This window comes from Macaca mulatta, chromosome 12 (assembly GCF_049350105.2).
Source record: "Macaca mulatta isolate MMU2019108-1 chromosome 12, T2T-MMU8v2.0, whole genome shotgun sequence".
NCBI classification, from domain to species: domain Eukaryota; kingdom Metazoa; phylum Chordata; class Mammalia; order Primates; family Cercopithecidae; genus Macaca; species Macaca mulatta.
This window is the reverse complement of record NC_133417.1, coordinates 25,117,937-25,137,526: the sequence shown is the minus strand read 5'-3', so window position 1 is coordinate 25,137,526 and position 19,590 is coordinate 25,117,937. Positions and strand designations below refer to the sequence as shown.

General features: G+C 42.6%; 1 protein-coding gene across 2 annotated transcripts in view; it reads left to right on the top strand.

Moving 5' to 3' along the window:
- Positions 1-19,590, top strand: part of NCKAP5 (NCK associated protein 5) — a 983,044-nt gene that overhangs the window by 143,766 nt on the left and 819,688 nt on the right. The gene's annotated exons all lie outside the window — the stretch shown is intronic.

The following is a 19,590-nucleotide window of genomic DNA, read 5'->3' as shown; positions in this document are numbered from 1 at the left end:
TTGAACAAGAATTCAATACAGCTTCAAATATTGAAGAGCTGAGGAAGTCTTGGAGATCTTCTTAGGTATGTGCACTAGTTCAGTTGTCTGTAAACTTTCTTTCTAAGAGTTTTAATGCTGATGAACATCATTCTTAACAACCTGGTAGGGTTTGCTATCAGGTGTGAGAATCTGCTTAGTCCAATGAAACAGGCTAATTCACTTTAGACTAAGTCTGATGGTTGGCTACTCTTCCGCAGTGTCTGGGCTAACATGTGTGGGTCACCTTTTCTGTTACGCAGTGCCTGTGAGCAGAGCAAGGAATCAAATCAAGCAAACTTGAAATAGAAAGCAAACTTTCTGAAATAGAGATTTAGCTTGGTTCCTTCTTGTGCACATTTTATAGGGATGTGTTTTATTCACTTGTATATTCTCAGCACCTGGCCTGGAGTCTAGCAGAGTGGGGGTTCAGTGAACTATTTGTTGGTTTGATTTATCTCTTATACCTTTCAAACTTTGCAGCTGTAGGTCTTGCTCTATCATGGACAGATTAGTTATTTACCTCCTAATGGCTGAGGCTCCACCTCACAAATTGTTCATAGATGTGAGTTTCTGGGACTTGAGAAGAAGATTGTGTTAAGCATTTATGTCAAATTCTTCTCTCCTTAGTCAGAATCAACATCTGTGTCTATTTGGGCTGTGCCTTGACCAGCATACCTTTAGAGGCTAAGTTTGGTGTATTTTAAGTCCTCCTCTCTATAGATCTGACCCCATCTCACCTCCTACGTCTTGCTAACTCCAGGTTGAATGTGGTAACATTGGTGTGTGAGCGTGTCTGGGTGTCTGTGTGTGTGTGTATGTGTGTATGTGTGTGTATTCCTTTTTCAACTTCTGGGAAAACTTGAGATAAAGAGATAATTTCTCAGCCTCTCCTTTGCAGAAGAAAAACACTTTTACATATCAGCATGCCAATAGGGTCTGTCTTAGGCCTAGGTTAAGGACAGAGACAGCTATATGGTATGATGTGAGTAGCTCAAGAAAGATTCTCTTAACCCAGAAATATCATCAATATTGGTTGTTCCCCAAAGCCACAGATTTCTGCCTCAGATCTTAAGTTTTATGCAAATACCCTATCAAGTTAGACATAATAAGCTATTGGCTTTCAATAATTCATAGTAGCATTCATTAATAAATGGCCTTGGATCTCTGCCAAATGTCAGCCAGATGAGCAGAATTTTGTTGAGGGAATTGGTAAAACAGAAGAACGCAGAGCCCAGAACGCTGGGAAGGCAAAGATAGGACAGGACAAGACAGGGGGGATCTTAGGTACCTGTAGATCAGAAAAAGGGAAACAGTGTCAATGCTCATATTTAAATTTTACCTAAAGATAGATTGGAAATGGGCATAAGTAAAATCCTGTCACATTACCAGTCTAGCTGAAAACCCTAAATCGAGCTTGCATTCTTTTTGGCATATGGCTGTACCCTGAAACTTGTTGAGGGCTGCAAATATGTTTCTTGACTTGCTGGCATAGAAGAACGCTGTGAAAATGAGAACTTGTTTGGCACCACCTGAGAAACTTAATCCTGTTAAGTCTCCCTGTATTATGCTTAGGAGAGTCTTTACACTGGTGAAATCATTTCCTTGTTTCCTAGAGGCAGACTGTGCTATATCTGCATGCCCAGATTGGGAAAATTCTGAAAAAGGATGTCCTTTCCTATCACAGTGTGTAGGGGGGTACTTAAATGCTATTTAACATTATTTGCACTTAGGCCAAGTGACTACAATTTTGCCCTCGGTTGTAGTATTATGTTCTGTTCTTCAAATGAGATGCTACCTCTGGGACAATAGCAGCTAGAGTATTCTTTTTGAGTTGCTTCTTTGGGAATGGGAACCTGAAAGCATGTTGTATGAATTCCAACTGTCAGAAAGAAAGCTGGACCAGGGATGAGATCAAAGATGCCCGGCCTGTGAAGGATCCGAACTCAGGACGTTGCCCTCTTCTTCAGCTCTATGCTGAAGCCACACAAATTACTAGGCAAGAAGCAGGTGGGGAAGATTCTGGATAAGGGCTGCTGTGAAATACAAGAAAACAAGAACAACGAACCTGGCATTACAGTACAGTGTTCATTCCCAATGCATGTTTTTTATTTTGTTTTTTGAATCTAGAATGCTAAAGTGAAAATGGGTTATCCAGTCCCCTCACTTTTCAGACTACTTAAGGCCCAGAGAGGTTATCTGCTCTTCCTGAGCTCACACGCTAGGATTACACCAAAAGTAGAACAATCTGTCACTTAAGTTCTTTATCTTTCATTATATACTATCCCAGGAAGAGAAGATGTCCTTTTGGGAAACTGAATAGAGGAAAGAGAAACATATTACGTTCTTCAGTCTTGAAAGTCCATTGCAGTAATCATCACGACCCATATTTTTGAGAGTTAGGGGGCCCAGAGGTAATTTCCACTTTCAGATTTTGCAGGAAAATATTCTCATAATGTATTGCAAGAATAAGGTGCTATTAACTTCATTACACTTTTTATTTTATATAATCAAATCATTGAAGTGTTGAGTAGAAATTATAGCTCCCTTGCAACAGCTTTTACATTTTTAGACTGGAGGAGCCACAGAATAAAGAAACTCACAGTCCAAAAACTGAAAAAAGTTCCAGTTGGGGAAAATGAGTTTGTGGTCCTTAGTCACGTGGCATGGGGGAGGGTTTGAGTGTATGTGTGTGCACACATATACGTGTCTGCGTACATGCGTCCTGGTAACACACTGAAATATTCATTGATGGTGATTTTTTTTTTTACTTTATAACTCACCCTTTTAAAAGAGAAAGTGATACATAAGTGAAACTGAAATGAAAAATATGTTTCATTGTTGGGGCTAAAGGCCCAGGGAGAAAGACAAGTGACTACGAGTTTGCCTTCACCAGTAGGAGTGTGTGGAGTAGCCATATGTTCACAGCAAGTACGGTCTTCTCTCTGATAGCAATAAAAATCACCCCAGAAATAAAGGCCTCTTCTTGACCCAAAACTGTTCAGCCCTCCCCAGGATGCTTTTTGATCAGAAAAAGTCATCATTTCACACTGTGCTCTTTTATTTGCCAGACTCATTCCCGGGCTGCCCATGTAGCTGTTTGACACTTGTAGCTGTGATAGCGTTTAACTGATGAGCATGCTGGAACGTGAGTTATCTTTCTTACCAGCTCACATTTAAGTAGCAAACATTCTCTTTTTAATTTTGGGGAAATACATTTAGCTTTTAAGCACAGATGAGAGTAGCAGTATGAATTCCTTCTTGGTATCCTCTTTTCTTCTCACCCACAAAAGGAAGACAAAACGTTTGCCACACTAAACCTTCAGCTCTGACAGCTGAGCTTGTAGAGGAAGAAAAAGAACTGCACACATCCCTGAATTCATCCTTCAGACTCTTGACTGTTTGTATCCAAATCATTATAGTAATCAAGCCTTCCACAACATTCATTAACACAAAGTCAATCAACAAGCACTATTGAAAACCAGCTATGGGGATGTGCTGGATGGTTTGCATGTTCCCTCCAGATCCACTCTTTATCCTTCACTACTTGGCCAATCACACGTGGAGGCTGTACCACATGGACGTTACCTTCTGGAATCTGGTTGAGTTTGGCCAATGGGAGAAAGAGGTCCTGCTGGCCTCCTAGCAGGAGATCAGAGGTTGGGCTATTTGTTTTCCCACTCTCGCCCTGCCTGGTCATGGACCACAGGAACTGGGCACCTTTGCCTAAAGTTGCAGCTTTTGTTGGACAACCCTCTCCCCAGAACTCTAGTTATAGTGAGAACCACTGCTCTCTCTGTGTTCTGGAACCTTCTGCTTCCCCATACCCCTTCAGGATTCTTCATAGTAATGGCTCTTGGATGTTGTTAGCCCATCTTTTGTTGGTTTGACTTAGCTCTGTCTACAATTCAGTGAACAGTCCCTTTAGCAAACTCTCCTCAGTTAGATGCTTTGAGTGTGTCATCCGTTTCCTGCAAGGTCTCCCTGGCTGACACAGGGGGATAGGCTTCCTCAAGTGCTTCTAGTTTATCTGGGGAAGCTGTCCTAATAAGCAGAAAAAAATATCATCAGATGGAGATGAACAGTGTGTCACTGGCAGAGGTAGGAGCTGAGGTCACTCTGGGAAGATGTGAGGAGGGGCCATGGGGGAGCTGTAGTTTGAAGCAACAGAGGGAATTTGGTAACTGCAGACTGAGAGAGTAGAGAAAAAAGAGGCAACCCAAGGATATTGGTCCTGCATCCTTTGGTGCCAACTCATGTTATTACTGATTTTTTTTTTCTCCCAGGGAAACTTCTTCCTCATATTGAATTTAAATCTCTGCTGGTTTATGTTCAGTTGTGTCCCCCCGCCCCGCCCGCCATTTAGTGACTGGATATAATTCTGAAGCAGGAGTCAGCAAACTCTTTCTGTAAAGGTCCAGATAGTAAATATTTCAGGCTCTGCAGGCCACATAAGTAGTTACAACTGCTTACCTTTGTTGTAGGAAGAGAGCTGCCTCTGAAGACACATGATCAAATGTAGCTATTTTCTTAAAAAAAAAAAACAAAAAACAAACAAACAAACAAAAAAAAACCACTTTAATTACAAAGACAGGCAGTAGGCTGGATTCTAATGGCTATCGCATGCATAAGAGAAAGGGGAATGTTGAAAGTCCTGGTTTACATTTCCTGGGTGCTGATTTTCTAAGTAGTGATTTGTGTTTACCCTCAGTAAATGGGGTATGAGGGCAGGCAGAGGAACAGGTTTAGGCTGTTATCAAAGTACGTATACCCCAGTAGGAAGAGTGGGGGACAGAAAAATGTTTAGAAGGCATTTCCTAATATTTAGAAAATATTGACATAGAGTATGTTCAACCTTGCTGATACTTTTTCTAAATGCAAAATAGAGGTATTGCTGGTGCTGCTCAGTACAGCCTACAGCCAGTGGGTTACGAATAGTAAGAAAACAAAAGTCTTCATGCTGTACTGCTTCAGGCATGACTGGATCTTTCTTGACTCTCACGGTTCTCTTGTTAGACCTTCTCTTACCATAGGCATGCTGTACAGGGCCCAAAACACCGGCTTCCTATAGAAGGTTTCCGGCTACTCTAATCTCAGTCCCCCTTGACCATGTCTACTGATGGAAGCGTATATAAAGTACTGTTTGCCCTGTGCCCCTGGCCACTGGGGACAGGCCCAGTTGTCCTCTGGGAAGCCTGATCTTTGTTCCCTGATGTCAAGATGGTTTTGAGATTTCCCAAATGAGCATCAAGTCAGGGAGGTACAAAGAATGAGAGGGAGTTGTTCTTTTCCTCCAACTGCCTCATTTCCTCTTACTGGGCTATTATTTCCGTGTCTCTTTGATGTACTTAGAACAGAGACCATGGCCTGAGCCAGGTATCAGAAGATAGGGTGATGTCTGAGGATCTAGTGAAGGCCATTTTTAGGAAAAAAGCAAGTGGTGGAGAACAGACTAGCTTTGGCCCGGTTTAGCAACCTTTCCAAAGTGTCATGCGGAAATTTTGACCGTGCCCCCTTGAGAGTTGGCAGAGGTGGAGTTAGAGACGTGTAAGACCCTTAGACAAGTATCTACCCGGTGAATCTGTCCACCAGCCGAGCTCGGCCCATCACTGCGGGTCCAGAAATGCAGAAGTGCCCTGCCCACCTGTTCTCCAACAATGCAGATCTCCGGGTCCCATGGATCGAGCTGGGAGCACATGAGCTATGGGGAGGCAGGGGAGGCCGGGCCAGGTGGGCACCACCCACAGGTGCCACTTGCTGTGAGTCTTGAGGGGAGCCCCAGAAGAGTGAGAAGAGATCAGATCCTAACAAGAGAAGTCTTGGAGGGCCATTGGAGATCTGCAGCAACACTGGTGCCGAGCACAGAGTCTGAATGCAGGACAGAAGTAGACTAGGTCCAAGCAGTGGGCATAGAGCATGTCAGCAATGAGGATGGCAGGATCTAACATCAAAGCCACTTTGGCAGACAGCTCAGCATGTTCACTCAGTGAATCATGCATTAAGTCTCAACCAGGATGGCTTCCTCCCCTTAGTAATAGTAGCTGAAATGTATGGAGGCTTAATATAGGCCAGGCATACTGCTCAATACTTTATATGGAAACTACCATTTAATACTTAGCAACAACCCTTTAAGGTAGGAACTCTAATTATCCCTAGTTTACAAATGAGAAATCTGAAGCTTAACAAGTTAATCGACTTCCTCAAGGCAATAGAACTAGTAAGAGGTAGAGGTGGGATTTCACTTCAGGTCTGGCTACCCCCAGACTTCACTGGGTCTGCACAGCTAACAGCTCTGAAGTAGGAAACTCCTTTATGCCAGTGACTGGGAGCTCCTTCACGATGCTTCACAATGTGAAAGAACACCAGCTGCCTAAACAGGACGAGCCCATGTGCATTAGCACACCTGCCTCATCTGTGCCCAATGACAAGCCTGCAGTTTAGAATAGTCTAGAGCAGAGGGACGCCAGACTTGGTTTCAGCAAAACAATTGACAAAGGAGTGGTGGTGGGAGGGGGAGACTTATAAGGAATATAGAACATGGATCTAGGTCTGTTTTCTGATCTTGTGATTTTCTGATGAACCAGACCTTGAAACCAACTTTAGAAGAGATTGCAATTTATGAGAGAGAGAGAGAGAGAGAGAGAGAGAGAGAGAGAGAGAGAGAGAGTGTGTGTGTACACACATACCCATATACATACAATTTTGTGTTTTTATTCATATGAGGACAGATTATGGCATGTACATGTACAAGGTGGAGTTATTGACTAGAATGGGAGAAGAGTAGGGAGAACCTGGTGAGTGATGGGGCACCTCCAGCGTCTAGTCGTCCCCCAGCATGCAATGGGGTTTATGACTTGAGTGATGGTCCTACCAAATGGCCGCACATTGCCTCTGCTGGGCCGCTGACTGATGGAGGTGAGTAGAGAGTCAGCAGCATTTCCCATGAAGAGATTCTGGAAGAAATGCCATTTGTCTGCCCAGCACTTGGAATTGGTGCTGCCTCCTCTGACGTTGCCTGAAGGAGGGTCAACCTTCATTGTGGTTGTTACTCACTCTGAATGGCTCCTTTGCTTCCTTCTCTCCTTCCTCTCATCTCTGAAGAGAAGGCAGGCTGCCGTCAAAGCCACATGTTCCGGAGTTGTTATGAACACGCCCCTTCCTGAGCTGGCATAATACTTACTTCTGGCCTTTTCACATTCCCACAGGCCTGTGTGCTCTAGAACAGGTTTCCCAGCCTCGACACTATTGACAGTTTGGGCCTGATTGTTCTTTTTTGTGGGGGCTGTCCTGTGTATTGTAGGATGTTTATTGGATATCTGGCTTCTACCCATTGGATGCCAGGAGCACCCCTCCCTCATTGTGACAACCACAACTATCTCCAGACATGGCCATTATGTTTCCTGAAAAGAAAAATCACCCCTGACTGATCTCAACTGTAGGTTTCCTAAGGTCATGGGCCATGTCATCTTTACATTGGATTCCTAAAGTCTGACACATAGAAAAAGCTCAGGAAAATGAATGAATGAGTGAGTGAACTTAGTAGTGAGCAGCTGCTTATGAACCAAATACACAGTTGTGGGGGTGCTGAATATGGGATAAAGGGGCTCCACATGCAGCACGCCCAGGGTGCTGTTTGGGAAGGCTGGAGAGAGGAAATGGCATGCTGCTTTTCAGGTTTGCCCAAGGATGATTCCAGTGTGTGTGTGTAAAGTTTTTTGTTTGTTTGTTTTACATCAGAGATTATTAATATGATGTCCTGGACTCTCTTGAATCCCAAAGGTGCTTGATAGGGGAGATTTATGAAAAGACTTCCAGGGCTTTGAATTCTCTGATATATATGTGTGTGTGTGTGTGTGTGTGTGTGTGTGTGTGTGTGTGTGTATATTTTTTTTTTTTGAGATGGAATCTCGCTCTGTCATCCAGACTAGAGTGCTGTGGTGCGATCTCGGCTCGCTGCCAGCTCTGCCTCCCGGGTTCACGCCATTCTCCTTCCTCGGCCTCCTGAGTAGCTGGGACTACAGGTTCCCTCCACCACACCTGGCTAATTTTTTGTATTTTTAGTAGAGATGGGGTTTTACCGTGTTAGCCAGGATGGTCTCGATCTCTTGACCTCATGATCCACCTGCCTCGGCCTCCCAAAGTGCTGGGATTATAGGCATGAGCCACGGCGCCCGGCCGATATATTTTATGTTATATGCATTTGTACATTTTTCTGGGGAGTGATTCTCACAGGAATCTGGGATGCAAGAATGGTTAAGTGGCTTCACCTGCCATTAGTGCTGACCACAGCACCTGCCCACGGATGGCTGCCCTTGCTGGAGTCATGGAGCAGGAGCTCTGGTGTCACCTGTTTCATTCACCTGTATTCAGCTGCTGCGATAAGTGTTGTCTGCCGCATCAGAGGTAATTCTTTTTATCCTTGTCACTGAGATCACTAAATAGAAATAGGAACTGGACACATTTTGAAAGCCTTTTATAAATGCTGTGTTATTGACAGATGATGAAATGAGACTGCTTCTGTAGCAGAAATAAGTACAAATGAGTAGAGATGTTTGCTTGGCATGTTCCGTGTGTTCTTAGGGCTCCAAGATCTGTTTGTCATTCTCCTGTTGTCTCACCATCTTTCAGCAATGGGAATCATCAGATCATACAAGTTTCCATGGCAACTGAGTTTTCCGCATCATCCTCTGGCAGCCTAGGATTGTTCCCATGGCAGACTCTCTAGTGCTTTGTCCATAACAGGAGGTAGAGCTGTCATCGATCCCTTTAGAAGCTGGTCCCAAACCTAATGGGCATCTCGGTGTTCTCTCTGATATGTGCCTGCTCTTCTTTTTCGAGTTTCTTATTGATCAGCAAAGGAATGGAGCACCTACTGGGTGTGAAACACAGTGCAATGAGTGCTAAGAAATGCAAACTACAATTCCTGCTTTGCAAAGCTTTAAAAAAAGTCTTGTCACATATACACAAATCATAGTACCAGGAGGTATACAGTGGTGCAAACAACAAGACTGATGGGGTTACAAAGAGGAAGTTGTTCTTCTGGCTATATTGATCAGAGAAGGCTTCCCCAAGGAGGAGGGCTTTCATATCTTCCTTCAATAAATTGGTCCAAATTTAGTCTATGGTGTACCTGAGTTCCCTGAAGCAGAAATTTATTGAGAAAGTCACAGTGTCTAAAAGAATGGGGTGTGACTCCAGGGTGCCTGGCTTGTACTTCAGAAATTGCCAAGACCCTAAGCAAGGTCTACTATAATCTTGAATTATTGTCCTAATTTTCCTCTTGCCCCCTCTGGCCACCCCTCCTGACTCCTCTAACATTCTCTTACCCCTAATTCCTGATGCAAGGCAAAATGCATCACATAGCTAAATCATTTTCATCTTTTCTTCTCATCCATTTATCAGTGTATACTGTACAAACTGTATATATATATAAGCTGTATTTCAGCAGCCTAGGTATCTTACACTAATTTACCACTCAGCAGTCTATTTCATTATTATCAATTAATATTTATTAAACATCCACAGGGTTCATGGCCATGAATGGAGCAGCATTTCTCATTACTTCATGTTGCATTGCCGTGTTCCATTCCTCTGGCTCAGCTTAACCAGTATTTATGATCTTTCTGCCAGTTTTCATGCAGCCCTCATCTCTAGCCCAATTTCAATTAATATTTCAAAAGAAAATCCAGGAGCCATCATATTCAAACGCTTCAGTTAACACCAGATGCACTGCCTCCATTCTGTCCCTTTTCTACACTAACTTTGCAATTCTCTCCTAACGTGGAATCCTATTTGTCTGGGCTGCTCACTCTAAGACCAAAAAGTGGTTCCTCCTGGTTCCTTTACATTCCAGGCAGTTCCAGATGTTTCCTCCTCATAAATTTCAGTTTCTTAACTAGGCTTAATGGATCATAATTGTCCATTTCCGAATATGCCCCTGAGGTTTGCTTGCCTTCTGTCTTTCCACACCTTTTTGGTTCTTGGTTTTAAGCAGTTGTCTTCAGCTTGGTAAGTTTCCCAATGCAATTAATTCATTGACTGCTTTCATGCACATAGATGTGTAGAGGGAAATAAAATCATTTGGTTTGGTGAATTCTGGGGTCCATCTGTCAGAGCCGGCAGATAAGTAGGCTCAAGGGCTGTTGGCCTTTTTGTGAGGAGGAGTTGTTTTCAGAGGCCTGCCATTTTTGGAGATGGAGTGGCCATGAGGCTGGCAGTGATCCAGCTTGGGTGGGTGGACCCTGAGAGCGAAGTCTTTGAAGGCACCAACTAGACAGACTGGGATGAGGCCAGTGGTGTCCTGCCTTCCTCCCGGAGTGGACTCCCGGCTAGACTGTGAGTGTGGTAGGTAGCTATGTGGAGATCTCCTGGGCCCAGTTTAGTAGGTCCCTGAGGCAGAATATCTGACCTAATTTCTGTTTGGTGAGGTACAGTGAGAAGGAAGTGATTGAAAGAGAGAGCCTGGTCTAAAGTAGTTAGCCTTTCTCATTCTCTTAGAGGATTTGAGTAACTTCCCATAATTTGTCTACAAAGACAAAATCAGAATATTGTTTTCTTGTTTACTGCATCAAGGTCCTGGAAGGAGACACATTGCACACTCATGCCAGGTACTGGAGGAGAGTTTAATAAAGGGTCTCTTTAAAAGGGGTGGCACGATGTAGAAAGCGCAACAAGATAATAATGGAGCCCCCACAGCTAGAAACAGTGGGGAGTCATTGCCACTTGGCCTTGAAAGTGGCTATAGAACCGTGTGTCTATAAGGAGTGAGCCACTTGGCGGGAAATGCCACCTTAGGTGGAGGGATATAGCCAACCATGCTGGCCCTGCAGCAAGGGAATCAGGACATGAACACTCCCACCTCATTCTCCTCCCACTATCTTGTCCCCTGTTGGTACCTCCATTGGCTGAACCCAATTGGAAGCCAGGAGAATGGGGCCCATGGAGTGCTCCGGGCCCAGACCAGGGCAGGGAAGGATGAAGGGTAGATGTGGAGAGGCCAAACGAGTATATCCAGCACACTGACTCTATAAAATAATATAATCTGCCACCCTCTCTTCTCACATTTCTGGACTGAGAAAACACAAACATATTTTTAATATTTTATTTGGAGTAGATTTTTGTGTGTTGTTTTCCAGTCTATTCCCTTGGCCTTGTCAATTTGGTTTCACCAGACAATGTGATGTGGCACCTTCAGAACACAAGTTCCATGTAAGCAGTGACATGGTCTTCTCTTCAACAGCCCTGATAAAAGTTGTGTGATGCTGAGGTACAGGGAGGGTGGTCTAGTGGATCGTTCACTGCATTAGAACTGCATAAGCCCTTAGACTAGAGCTGGAGTTGAAGTGTTTGGTAGATGTGTGGCCTTTAGCATGTTTCTTAAACTCTCTGAATATCTGTGTCTTCAATGGTGGGACACTGTGATGAGGGATGTTGTCATTAAGTGATATGAAGAACAAGGAATTATTTTGGAGGCTGTGGCACCCTATGCAAAGGAAATATGTTTTTATGATGAGAGTGCTGCAGCTCCTATCTGCTAATCTCCAAAATGTTTATCAAATATAGAAGCAGCCGTGGCAGCCTCGGGAAGAAAGCTGTATTAAGAACATGCTGTGTGCAAAGCACGCGTTTTAAAGGGCACAGTGGAAATAGATTACAGCACCCTGTAACTCAGTGGAGAGAGCATGAGTTGGCTGGAGAATGAGCCTGAACTGGATTTGAATCCCAGCCTCCTACTGCGTGTGTGACTTTGGCCATGTCACCTGCCTTCTCTGAGCCTCCATGTTCTCATCTATTAGTAGAGATGATCATCTCTTACTCAAAGAGTTGTTGAGTAAATTTAGGGAAAGGACTCACAGCACAAATAGGGCATGCAGTACTGTGCCTGGCATGCAGGCTTCTCTACCCTGGAAACATGCGGACCAGCTGATGTGGCCATTCCAGATGGCAGCTTTCTTTGTCTGCACATGGAAGGAAGCATTCAGAAAAGATTTTTCTTTTATGTTTGGTTTACATATATACATATATGATGTTTAAAAGTGGAATAGCATATCCATGATGTTATCTGCCAGAAATGTTTACCCAGGTGTTTACTACAGGTCATGTCTGACCAACCTCAAATTCCTTTCTTCTTAGTTCAGTTGCTCAGTAGTCCCCTATTAATGAGCCGTACACCAGAACTTCTTATGTGGAGCATTCTATTTTTCTGGAAATCTCAGCCTCTTGCTCTCAACCCTGAAACCCAGCCAGTGTCTATTTATAACAGGTAATTTTATTCCAAAAGCTTCCAGAAGTGCCCATAGTCTTCCAAGCACATGTACAATGACTCCCTGTGCACGGGGTCCCGCTGGTTCTCCTTGCTCCAGGCTCTGTGCTCCTGATAGAATCGGACTGGATGACTGGCCAGAGGAACCCTCCTTTGTTTGTCTTATGCCTTCAATTGCTTCAAGCTCTGCCAGCTTAGAGCAGTGGGAGATGAGTTTTGGGAGGGAACTGGAGAACATTTCCCATCTGACTCCCTTTGCTGCGATAGGGGGAAAAAAGAATCAGAGGGGTCAAAATGGGAAAATTTTTCCACTACGTAGAGAGAAGGAAAGAGGAAACAGGGTCCCAGTGGCCTCTTGCCAGGCCCCAGGAATGCACCAACCCTGGGAACTGGCCCCTCGCCAGCCTCCTCAGAGGCTGCTGACTTGGGAAAACTGGCTATCTGGCTGCTGCCAAGAATGCAGACAATGGTCTTTTGGATATTCTAGCTTTTGAAAGTTTGGCTTTTGTTTTATTATCACCAAAAGGTAACATTTATTGGGCACCTATGTAAGCATGCCAAAAGATAAAATGCATGATTGGAAGTCAGTGTAACTTGAATCAGGCAGAAACACCAGGGTTCTCGTATAGTATTTTCAGCCTGCTTCTAATTCGGGCCTAATCCTCCGCTCTGGTACATTGCTACCTTAAACGCACGTGCTGAATAGTACTGAAATTCTAGAATTAAAGTTAATTTTTAAGTGCTAAACTGAGCTGTAGCATGTCACCTGGAAGTCTGGACATAAATGGAATCAATCTGTCCCATTACCATTTGGTTGAGAAAGGACTTTGAGAGAATGAAGCACAGAACAAGTGTGTTCTGATGAAGGGAAACAGGCCACTATCCTATTGGTTATTAGCAATTGGTTCAGGACAGAGTAGCTTGACATAAATAGAACCTGGAATTCTGGGATGGAAAGAGTGGGGCCAATTAAACACCCTCCTCAGTGTGTGATCAATTTGTATGAAATAATGATAATGATGCTTTTGAATAATCAGAAGGCCTTAGAATATTCCATATGGTTTTTCATTCTCATCTAAATTAGTGGAATTGATGATGATAATGTAGCAACTAACATTATAGGATACTGGATGAAACTTTTAATTTGTATTAGCTCATTTAATCTTCACAACAACTCTACAGCGAGGTATTATCATATCTTCATTGTACAGATGAAGAAGCTGAGGCTCAAGAATTCAATAACTTGTTCAAAGTCGTAGAACTTGTAAACAGCAAGGTCTATCTTGCTGCAAAGCTCATGCTGCTAATATTTGCACCATCCACACATATCGCATGCAGATTTCAAAGCTGAGAGGAGCTGTGTGGTTTTCCTTTCCTATAGTGACGGGTTGGTTACTCCCAGGTACCATCTTCTGTAGGGTTCAGTGCCATAGCTTCAATGGCTATTTTACAGTGGCTCTTCTCAAAGCATGTCCCCCTCTGCTTGGGGACCTTTGATTTAAATAGCAACTTAATCTCTCTTGTGCAAAGAAACCTTCCTCTGTGCTTTGATGAGAGATCCAGTGAGGATCCTAAAGTGCTGGGCAGGGGTGCCAGTCTTAAGCACTTTGCAGTTCAGGCCCCCACACCTTGTTTTAAGAAAGTTCTACTGGTGTATAAACCCAGATTTATACAACAGATACACCAGGGATTGCTTTTTCTTCTTCCCAGAAAGATTCCTCATATAACCAAGGACTCACCAGAAGATTGCTTTAAATAGTTTTTAATGCATTTTAAATTGGATTTAATTTTCAAAAATTCAATTTGCAGTTGTAGTTTCCCATGGAGCTAAACCTCCAACATTAGACTTTTTTTTTCCCTCTGCAAATGAAAAACAGATCACGGAGCATATTGTGGATTTAAGCACTTTTCTCAGGAGTCCTGAAGGGCCTGGAGAGCCTGTCATTGTGCTCAGAGGGAGTTTCCATTCAGAGGAGGAAGAGGAGAGTGACAGCTAGGGCTCCCAGGCCTTGGTTCCTCCTTGGCGGCATCTTCCTTCTTCACTCTTGACAGATTTGGGGGGGCTGATGGACAATGTGCTCTATCCTAAAGGAGAGTGGTGTCCTACCACTAATCCAGAGCAACTCTTTGGTAATTGAATATTGTTTGGAAATAACAAAAGTTCTTGTTTGAAATGAGGAATTAAGTAGGATGAGTCTTAGTATAATAGGAGCAGGAAGATGGTTCATCTTTTTTTCCTAGGTGGTTACCAGATCCCAATGAAAAATTGGAAAATTGAGTATAGTCGTTATTAGAGAAAGCATATTTGGTGTCCAAAGTCCTTTGCCCAAAGAAGGTCCGACCAAAGATCACTGCCCTTGTTGATAAGTGTGTTGCTGCAGGGCTCCTGTTGAAAGGAAAATGAAACTGGCTAATAGAAACTATGCATAGCTCTCCATGTCATAAAACAAGACCCAGCTCTGCTACTCATTAGCTGTGTGCCACCCTCAAAATCTTTAACCTCTTCTCGGCCTCTGTTTTCTTCTGGGCTTATATAAGGATCAGATGAGGCAAGAGCCAAAAGCAACTGTTTGAGAAAGTTAGAAGTCATACTCCAGGACAGTAAGAACTGTGGTGATTTGAGAACTGAAATGGGAACAGGAGTTTTAACTTGTTCACAGTTATACCCCCAGTACAGTTTAGTAGAAAGGAGTATTCCAAAATGTTCCGTGAATGACTGTGTGAAGGAAGAAATGAATAACAGTCACTATAATAAGATAAAAACAAAGGGTTGTTGCTGGTGGTACTGGGTTTACTACCAAGTAAAGCTTTATTCCAGTAAGTGCTGTGGGTAAACCATACACACTCTTGATTAGATAACCTAAACTGGCTCACCCTTGAGAGCTGAAAGTATTTCTGTCCACTCTCAGATGCCAGAAGTAGGCTCACCCATCTGGACGTGATCTAGGATCATTTCAGATGCCTGCCGTCGCAAAATAGAGCAAGGGAAAGGGGCCAACTTCCATGCAAGTCCCCTTCTCTGTAGGGAGCCGCCTTACTCCCCAGGCACACTTGGAAGCTTACCACTCACCCATTCATTTGTTCATTCATTCATTCATTCATTCATCACACATTCATTGAACACCTCATGTCCGAAGTACTCTGCCTCTATTAAAATTTTGAAACTATTACTATTCTTTAAAATATATTTTTCTTGAAATATCTGCAGTGCTTCTGTCATAGCTGTGGTGTGTGCTCCTTGGAAGTCACTGGGGTGGAAGGCTCAGAGGCTCACTGCATGAGGGAAGGCTTGGTCCTGAGTCTTTCTCTGCTTTGACCTTTTATGAATATGAAGGGTATGATGTAGGCGTATGGCATACAGAGGAAAGAGGGTAGAAGACTGAACGGATTTTAAGACTGGGATGAATCTCAGGACAAGCAGTGCGATAGCTATATATCTATATATCTATATCTATATCTATATCTGTATCTATATCTGTCTATTGTATTTGGCCAAAGGAAGGAGAAGTCATCAAACAACACCTCCACACACACTAGAGGGCTGCCTTTGATCCAATGTTCTGTCCACTCTCAGTCCCTTGGAAATCAGCCACCATTTGTGTGGAGATACAAGGTAAAAAAGAACCCATGCCCCATAATGTATGCATGGAGAAGAGGTAGCAAAGGGTTACTGTAGTGTCAGATCACAAGCCAAGTCATGGCATTTCTTCCCCATCTCTGAAACTAGATAAGTCTAGAACATTTGATTAGAGGCACATATAAACTAGATGCAGATATGAGTGAACTAGCCAGACAGGGACATAGGTGGAGTCTTGAGATACTGGGGAAACCCAAGGCTTTCTTCTGGGCTTATGTTAAGGATCACCAAAGCAGCAATCACTGAAAATTATCACAGCAAGTGAGGTGAACGGACACTTAAGGATCTAGGGAACCTGAAGGCTCCTATGAAGCAAAGACTACATGTTGAGTATTAGATGTTAATATCACTTCTCTGTTGAATTTTGTGATTAGTGTTTTTGTCACATGATTTAGAAATTCCCAGGAGGACTAGAAAATGCTAAGATGTCATGTAGTGCTATTTCCTGAAACTAATTATCTGAGAGAATTCATGAAAACTTGAATAGAGTAAGATTTCTCACTTGAATGAGATTCACCGTCATCCAAGAGAATGTACAAATTGATCCTTTAGAAAAGTTAATAGCTTAGCTATTGTTAATATTTACTAGTTAGCTATGAACAGAAGAATGAATCAGATCAGGATTTCTGTCTGTATTCTTTGTACACACACCTAATACGTTGACTAAAAAATGAATGAACACAACTTTAATTTTGAGTATATGACCAAAATGGATAAGCTCTTCATTCACATCTATAATGCAAATAACATATTCTGATTAGTAAAGTTAACTCGAAATTGCTGGAATCTCAGCTAAAGACCCGTTGGTGGAATCTAAGTTCCAGTACTTCTTTAGGGTGAAATCTTCCAAAAGAAATCATTTCTATATCTCAATTACTAAGCTTCCCTAGATTGATTCAACAGAATTAATTAAGGACTCAATTTTATAATGACACTTAGGTAGATTTGCTGTGATCGTTGGTGTATGAGTCTAGCCAACTCATTTAGATCACAAGCTTCTGTAGGACAATGTATTTGTAGTCATCATTCCGTGTCCTCAGCTTATAGTACAATGCCCACCACACAACAGAGCTCAGTAAATACTTGATGGGTAAATTTCTCTGTCTGTGGGCTCCACACGTCTGGTCCCAGGTTTGTCACTAATTGGTTGAGTTCCTCTGGAGAAGTCTCAGTTTTCTTCTGAGTTTCAGCTTTATCTTCTTGACTGTGTAATCAAAGGATGGAGCCCAGCAATCTGTCGAGTTCCTTGGAGCTCAATGATTCTATGATATCAAGTGCCTAGCACAGGATGAGGTCCTGCAGGGAATACTGAAGAAGAAGGAAAACACAAGGTTCCAGCCATCAAAGTTTTCCAAGTACAACTCTAGAGGTGGTGTTACTAGGACTAATCAAGCGTAGGGACCCCGTCCCTGTGTTGTATTTAAGTAAGGAATAATGGAAATGTCTATGATGGAATTGCAGGCATCAGTTATTAGGGAAGAGAGATATTTTATAGGGAAAAAAATCTGTCACAAGTACATCACTGTCCTAATAAACTTACGTATAAAGATGATCCTGAAGAAAATTCAATATAGATCATTTGTACTACTGTCTGAAAATGAGGTATTTGCTTAAATTTCTTTCAAATGTATCAAGATAAATTAAAAAAAATAATTTGCAATCCTACTTTAATGTTTGAACTCCCCACTTTGTCCAAAGCTGCTCTATTAACTTTATAATCAATTTAGGGGTGCTGTTTTGCTGAGGCCAGTGTTGCCTCATTAGGATGTGGCCATTACAGTTGTCATTTGGGTATTTGAGATAAGTTATTGCCGTGTCTTGTTAGCAGACCTCCCATGTGCTTTGTCCCACAGAAGTCTTCGGGTTTCCAAAATGCTGTAGCAGAAAGACAAGTGTTATTGGAGCAGTGTCTCTGGTGTGATGAGCATGCTTGAGTTGTAAGTTAGAAGGTAAAGTTTGTCAAAAGTTACAATTCTGTTAAGTTCAGAGGGATAAAACCTCATTGATTTGGAAGATTTGAGGCAGACTTTCTGACTTATTCCTTTTTTAGAGAGCAGAGCATACATATTTTCAAATTCACATTATTGTTGAATTAATTACTAATAGAATTTATCCTCAGTCTGTTTTTCCAAACAAATAGATCACTTGTAATTGCATTGCTTTGTAAATCTAAAATCACATCCACGTTCTTAAAAGCAGTTTGTCCTTTTTATAAGATTCTGTGTTTTCCCTGCAAGATGATGCAGATTTTAAATTAAATGATAGAATACATTCTAGATACATTTCTAGGTAATCAAGCCCAGACTTGGAAGTGTTTACAGTGCTTGCTCTTCTAAATCCTTGTGAATGACCAGAGAAGCTGTTTGAAAAATGGTGTGTCAGAAACAAATTGGGATCCATTCATTTCTGAAAATCAAAGAATTTGCAAAATGAGAACACTTGGGCCAGGCACGGTGGCTCACGTCTGTAATCCCAGCACTTCGGGAGGCCGAGATGGGCGGATCATGAGGTCAGGAGTTCAAGACTAGCTTGGCCAACATGGTAAAAACCTGTCTCTACTAAAATTACAAAAATTAGCTGGGCATGGTGGTGCGCACCTGTAATCCCACCTACTCGGGAGGCCGAGGCAGGAGAATCGCTTGAACCCGGGAGGCGAAGGTTGCAGTGAGCCAAGACTGTGCTACTGCGCTCCAGCCTGGGCGACAGAGCTAGACTCCATCTCAAAAATAAAAAAAATAAAAATAAAAAATAAAATAAGAACAGCTGGACTTTTATGTCACTTTTCCTCGGCACTGAGTCTGGTCTGGTTTTTCTGGTATGCCCACTGATGAGGCGGTAAGAAGATGTGTCCACCTGGTGTTGGTTTCTTTGCATGGCCTTTTGAAAATGTATTTATGATATTCTATCTAGTTTGTGCATTTTTAGAACCCACAGATGAGTGAGACAGAAAGACTTGGGTATTTGCCTTTTCTGTGATAGACGTTTAATGCGCAAGTAAGTTTTGCAAGTTAAATATTTATCTCATGTCCACATAACAAAAAACTTCTTCGTGAAAGCTGGCTCATTTTACCAATTTGGTACTGGGTCCCAAACCAAAAAGCAGCTCATAGTCCTTTGGTATGAGCCTTTGTGTGACTTTAACCACATCTGCAAAAGTCGCAAACAAAATGATAAAGCCATTTATATCTGGCAGCCGCAGTCCAGAATTGAAATGTTACTGATAACTTCGTAGTATTACAGAGCCACCTACTCCCCATGCAAAGTAAACTGTCTTGTGTTGGCCACCTGTATTATAGTCAGTATTGCCAGCTAGCAGTTCCTTGATTCAGGAGGTCACCAACCCAGGCATGACTGCTAGATTTCCGAAAGGAGTGCATTATCCTTGGAGCCATAAAACAATTGTATCTGTGGAAGCCAAGATAATGACTATCAAAGCTTGGGAGGTAATTGTGTCAAACTGCCAGGTGCGAGTTGATCACCTCTTGGAGAAAGAGTACAAACTCCTTCACCTTCTCTGCACCTGCAGGTCAGCACAGTTGAATGAAAGACATGGTGAAAATCACTTCCTTCTTTTACAGTATGTCTTTGCTGTGTTTACTCTTCTTTCTCTCCCTCTCTCCCTCCCTGTCTCTCTTCTTTTTTTCCTTTATTTATTTTTATGGATGCATAAAAG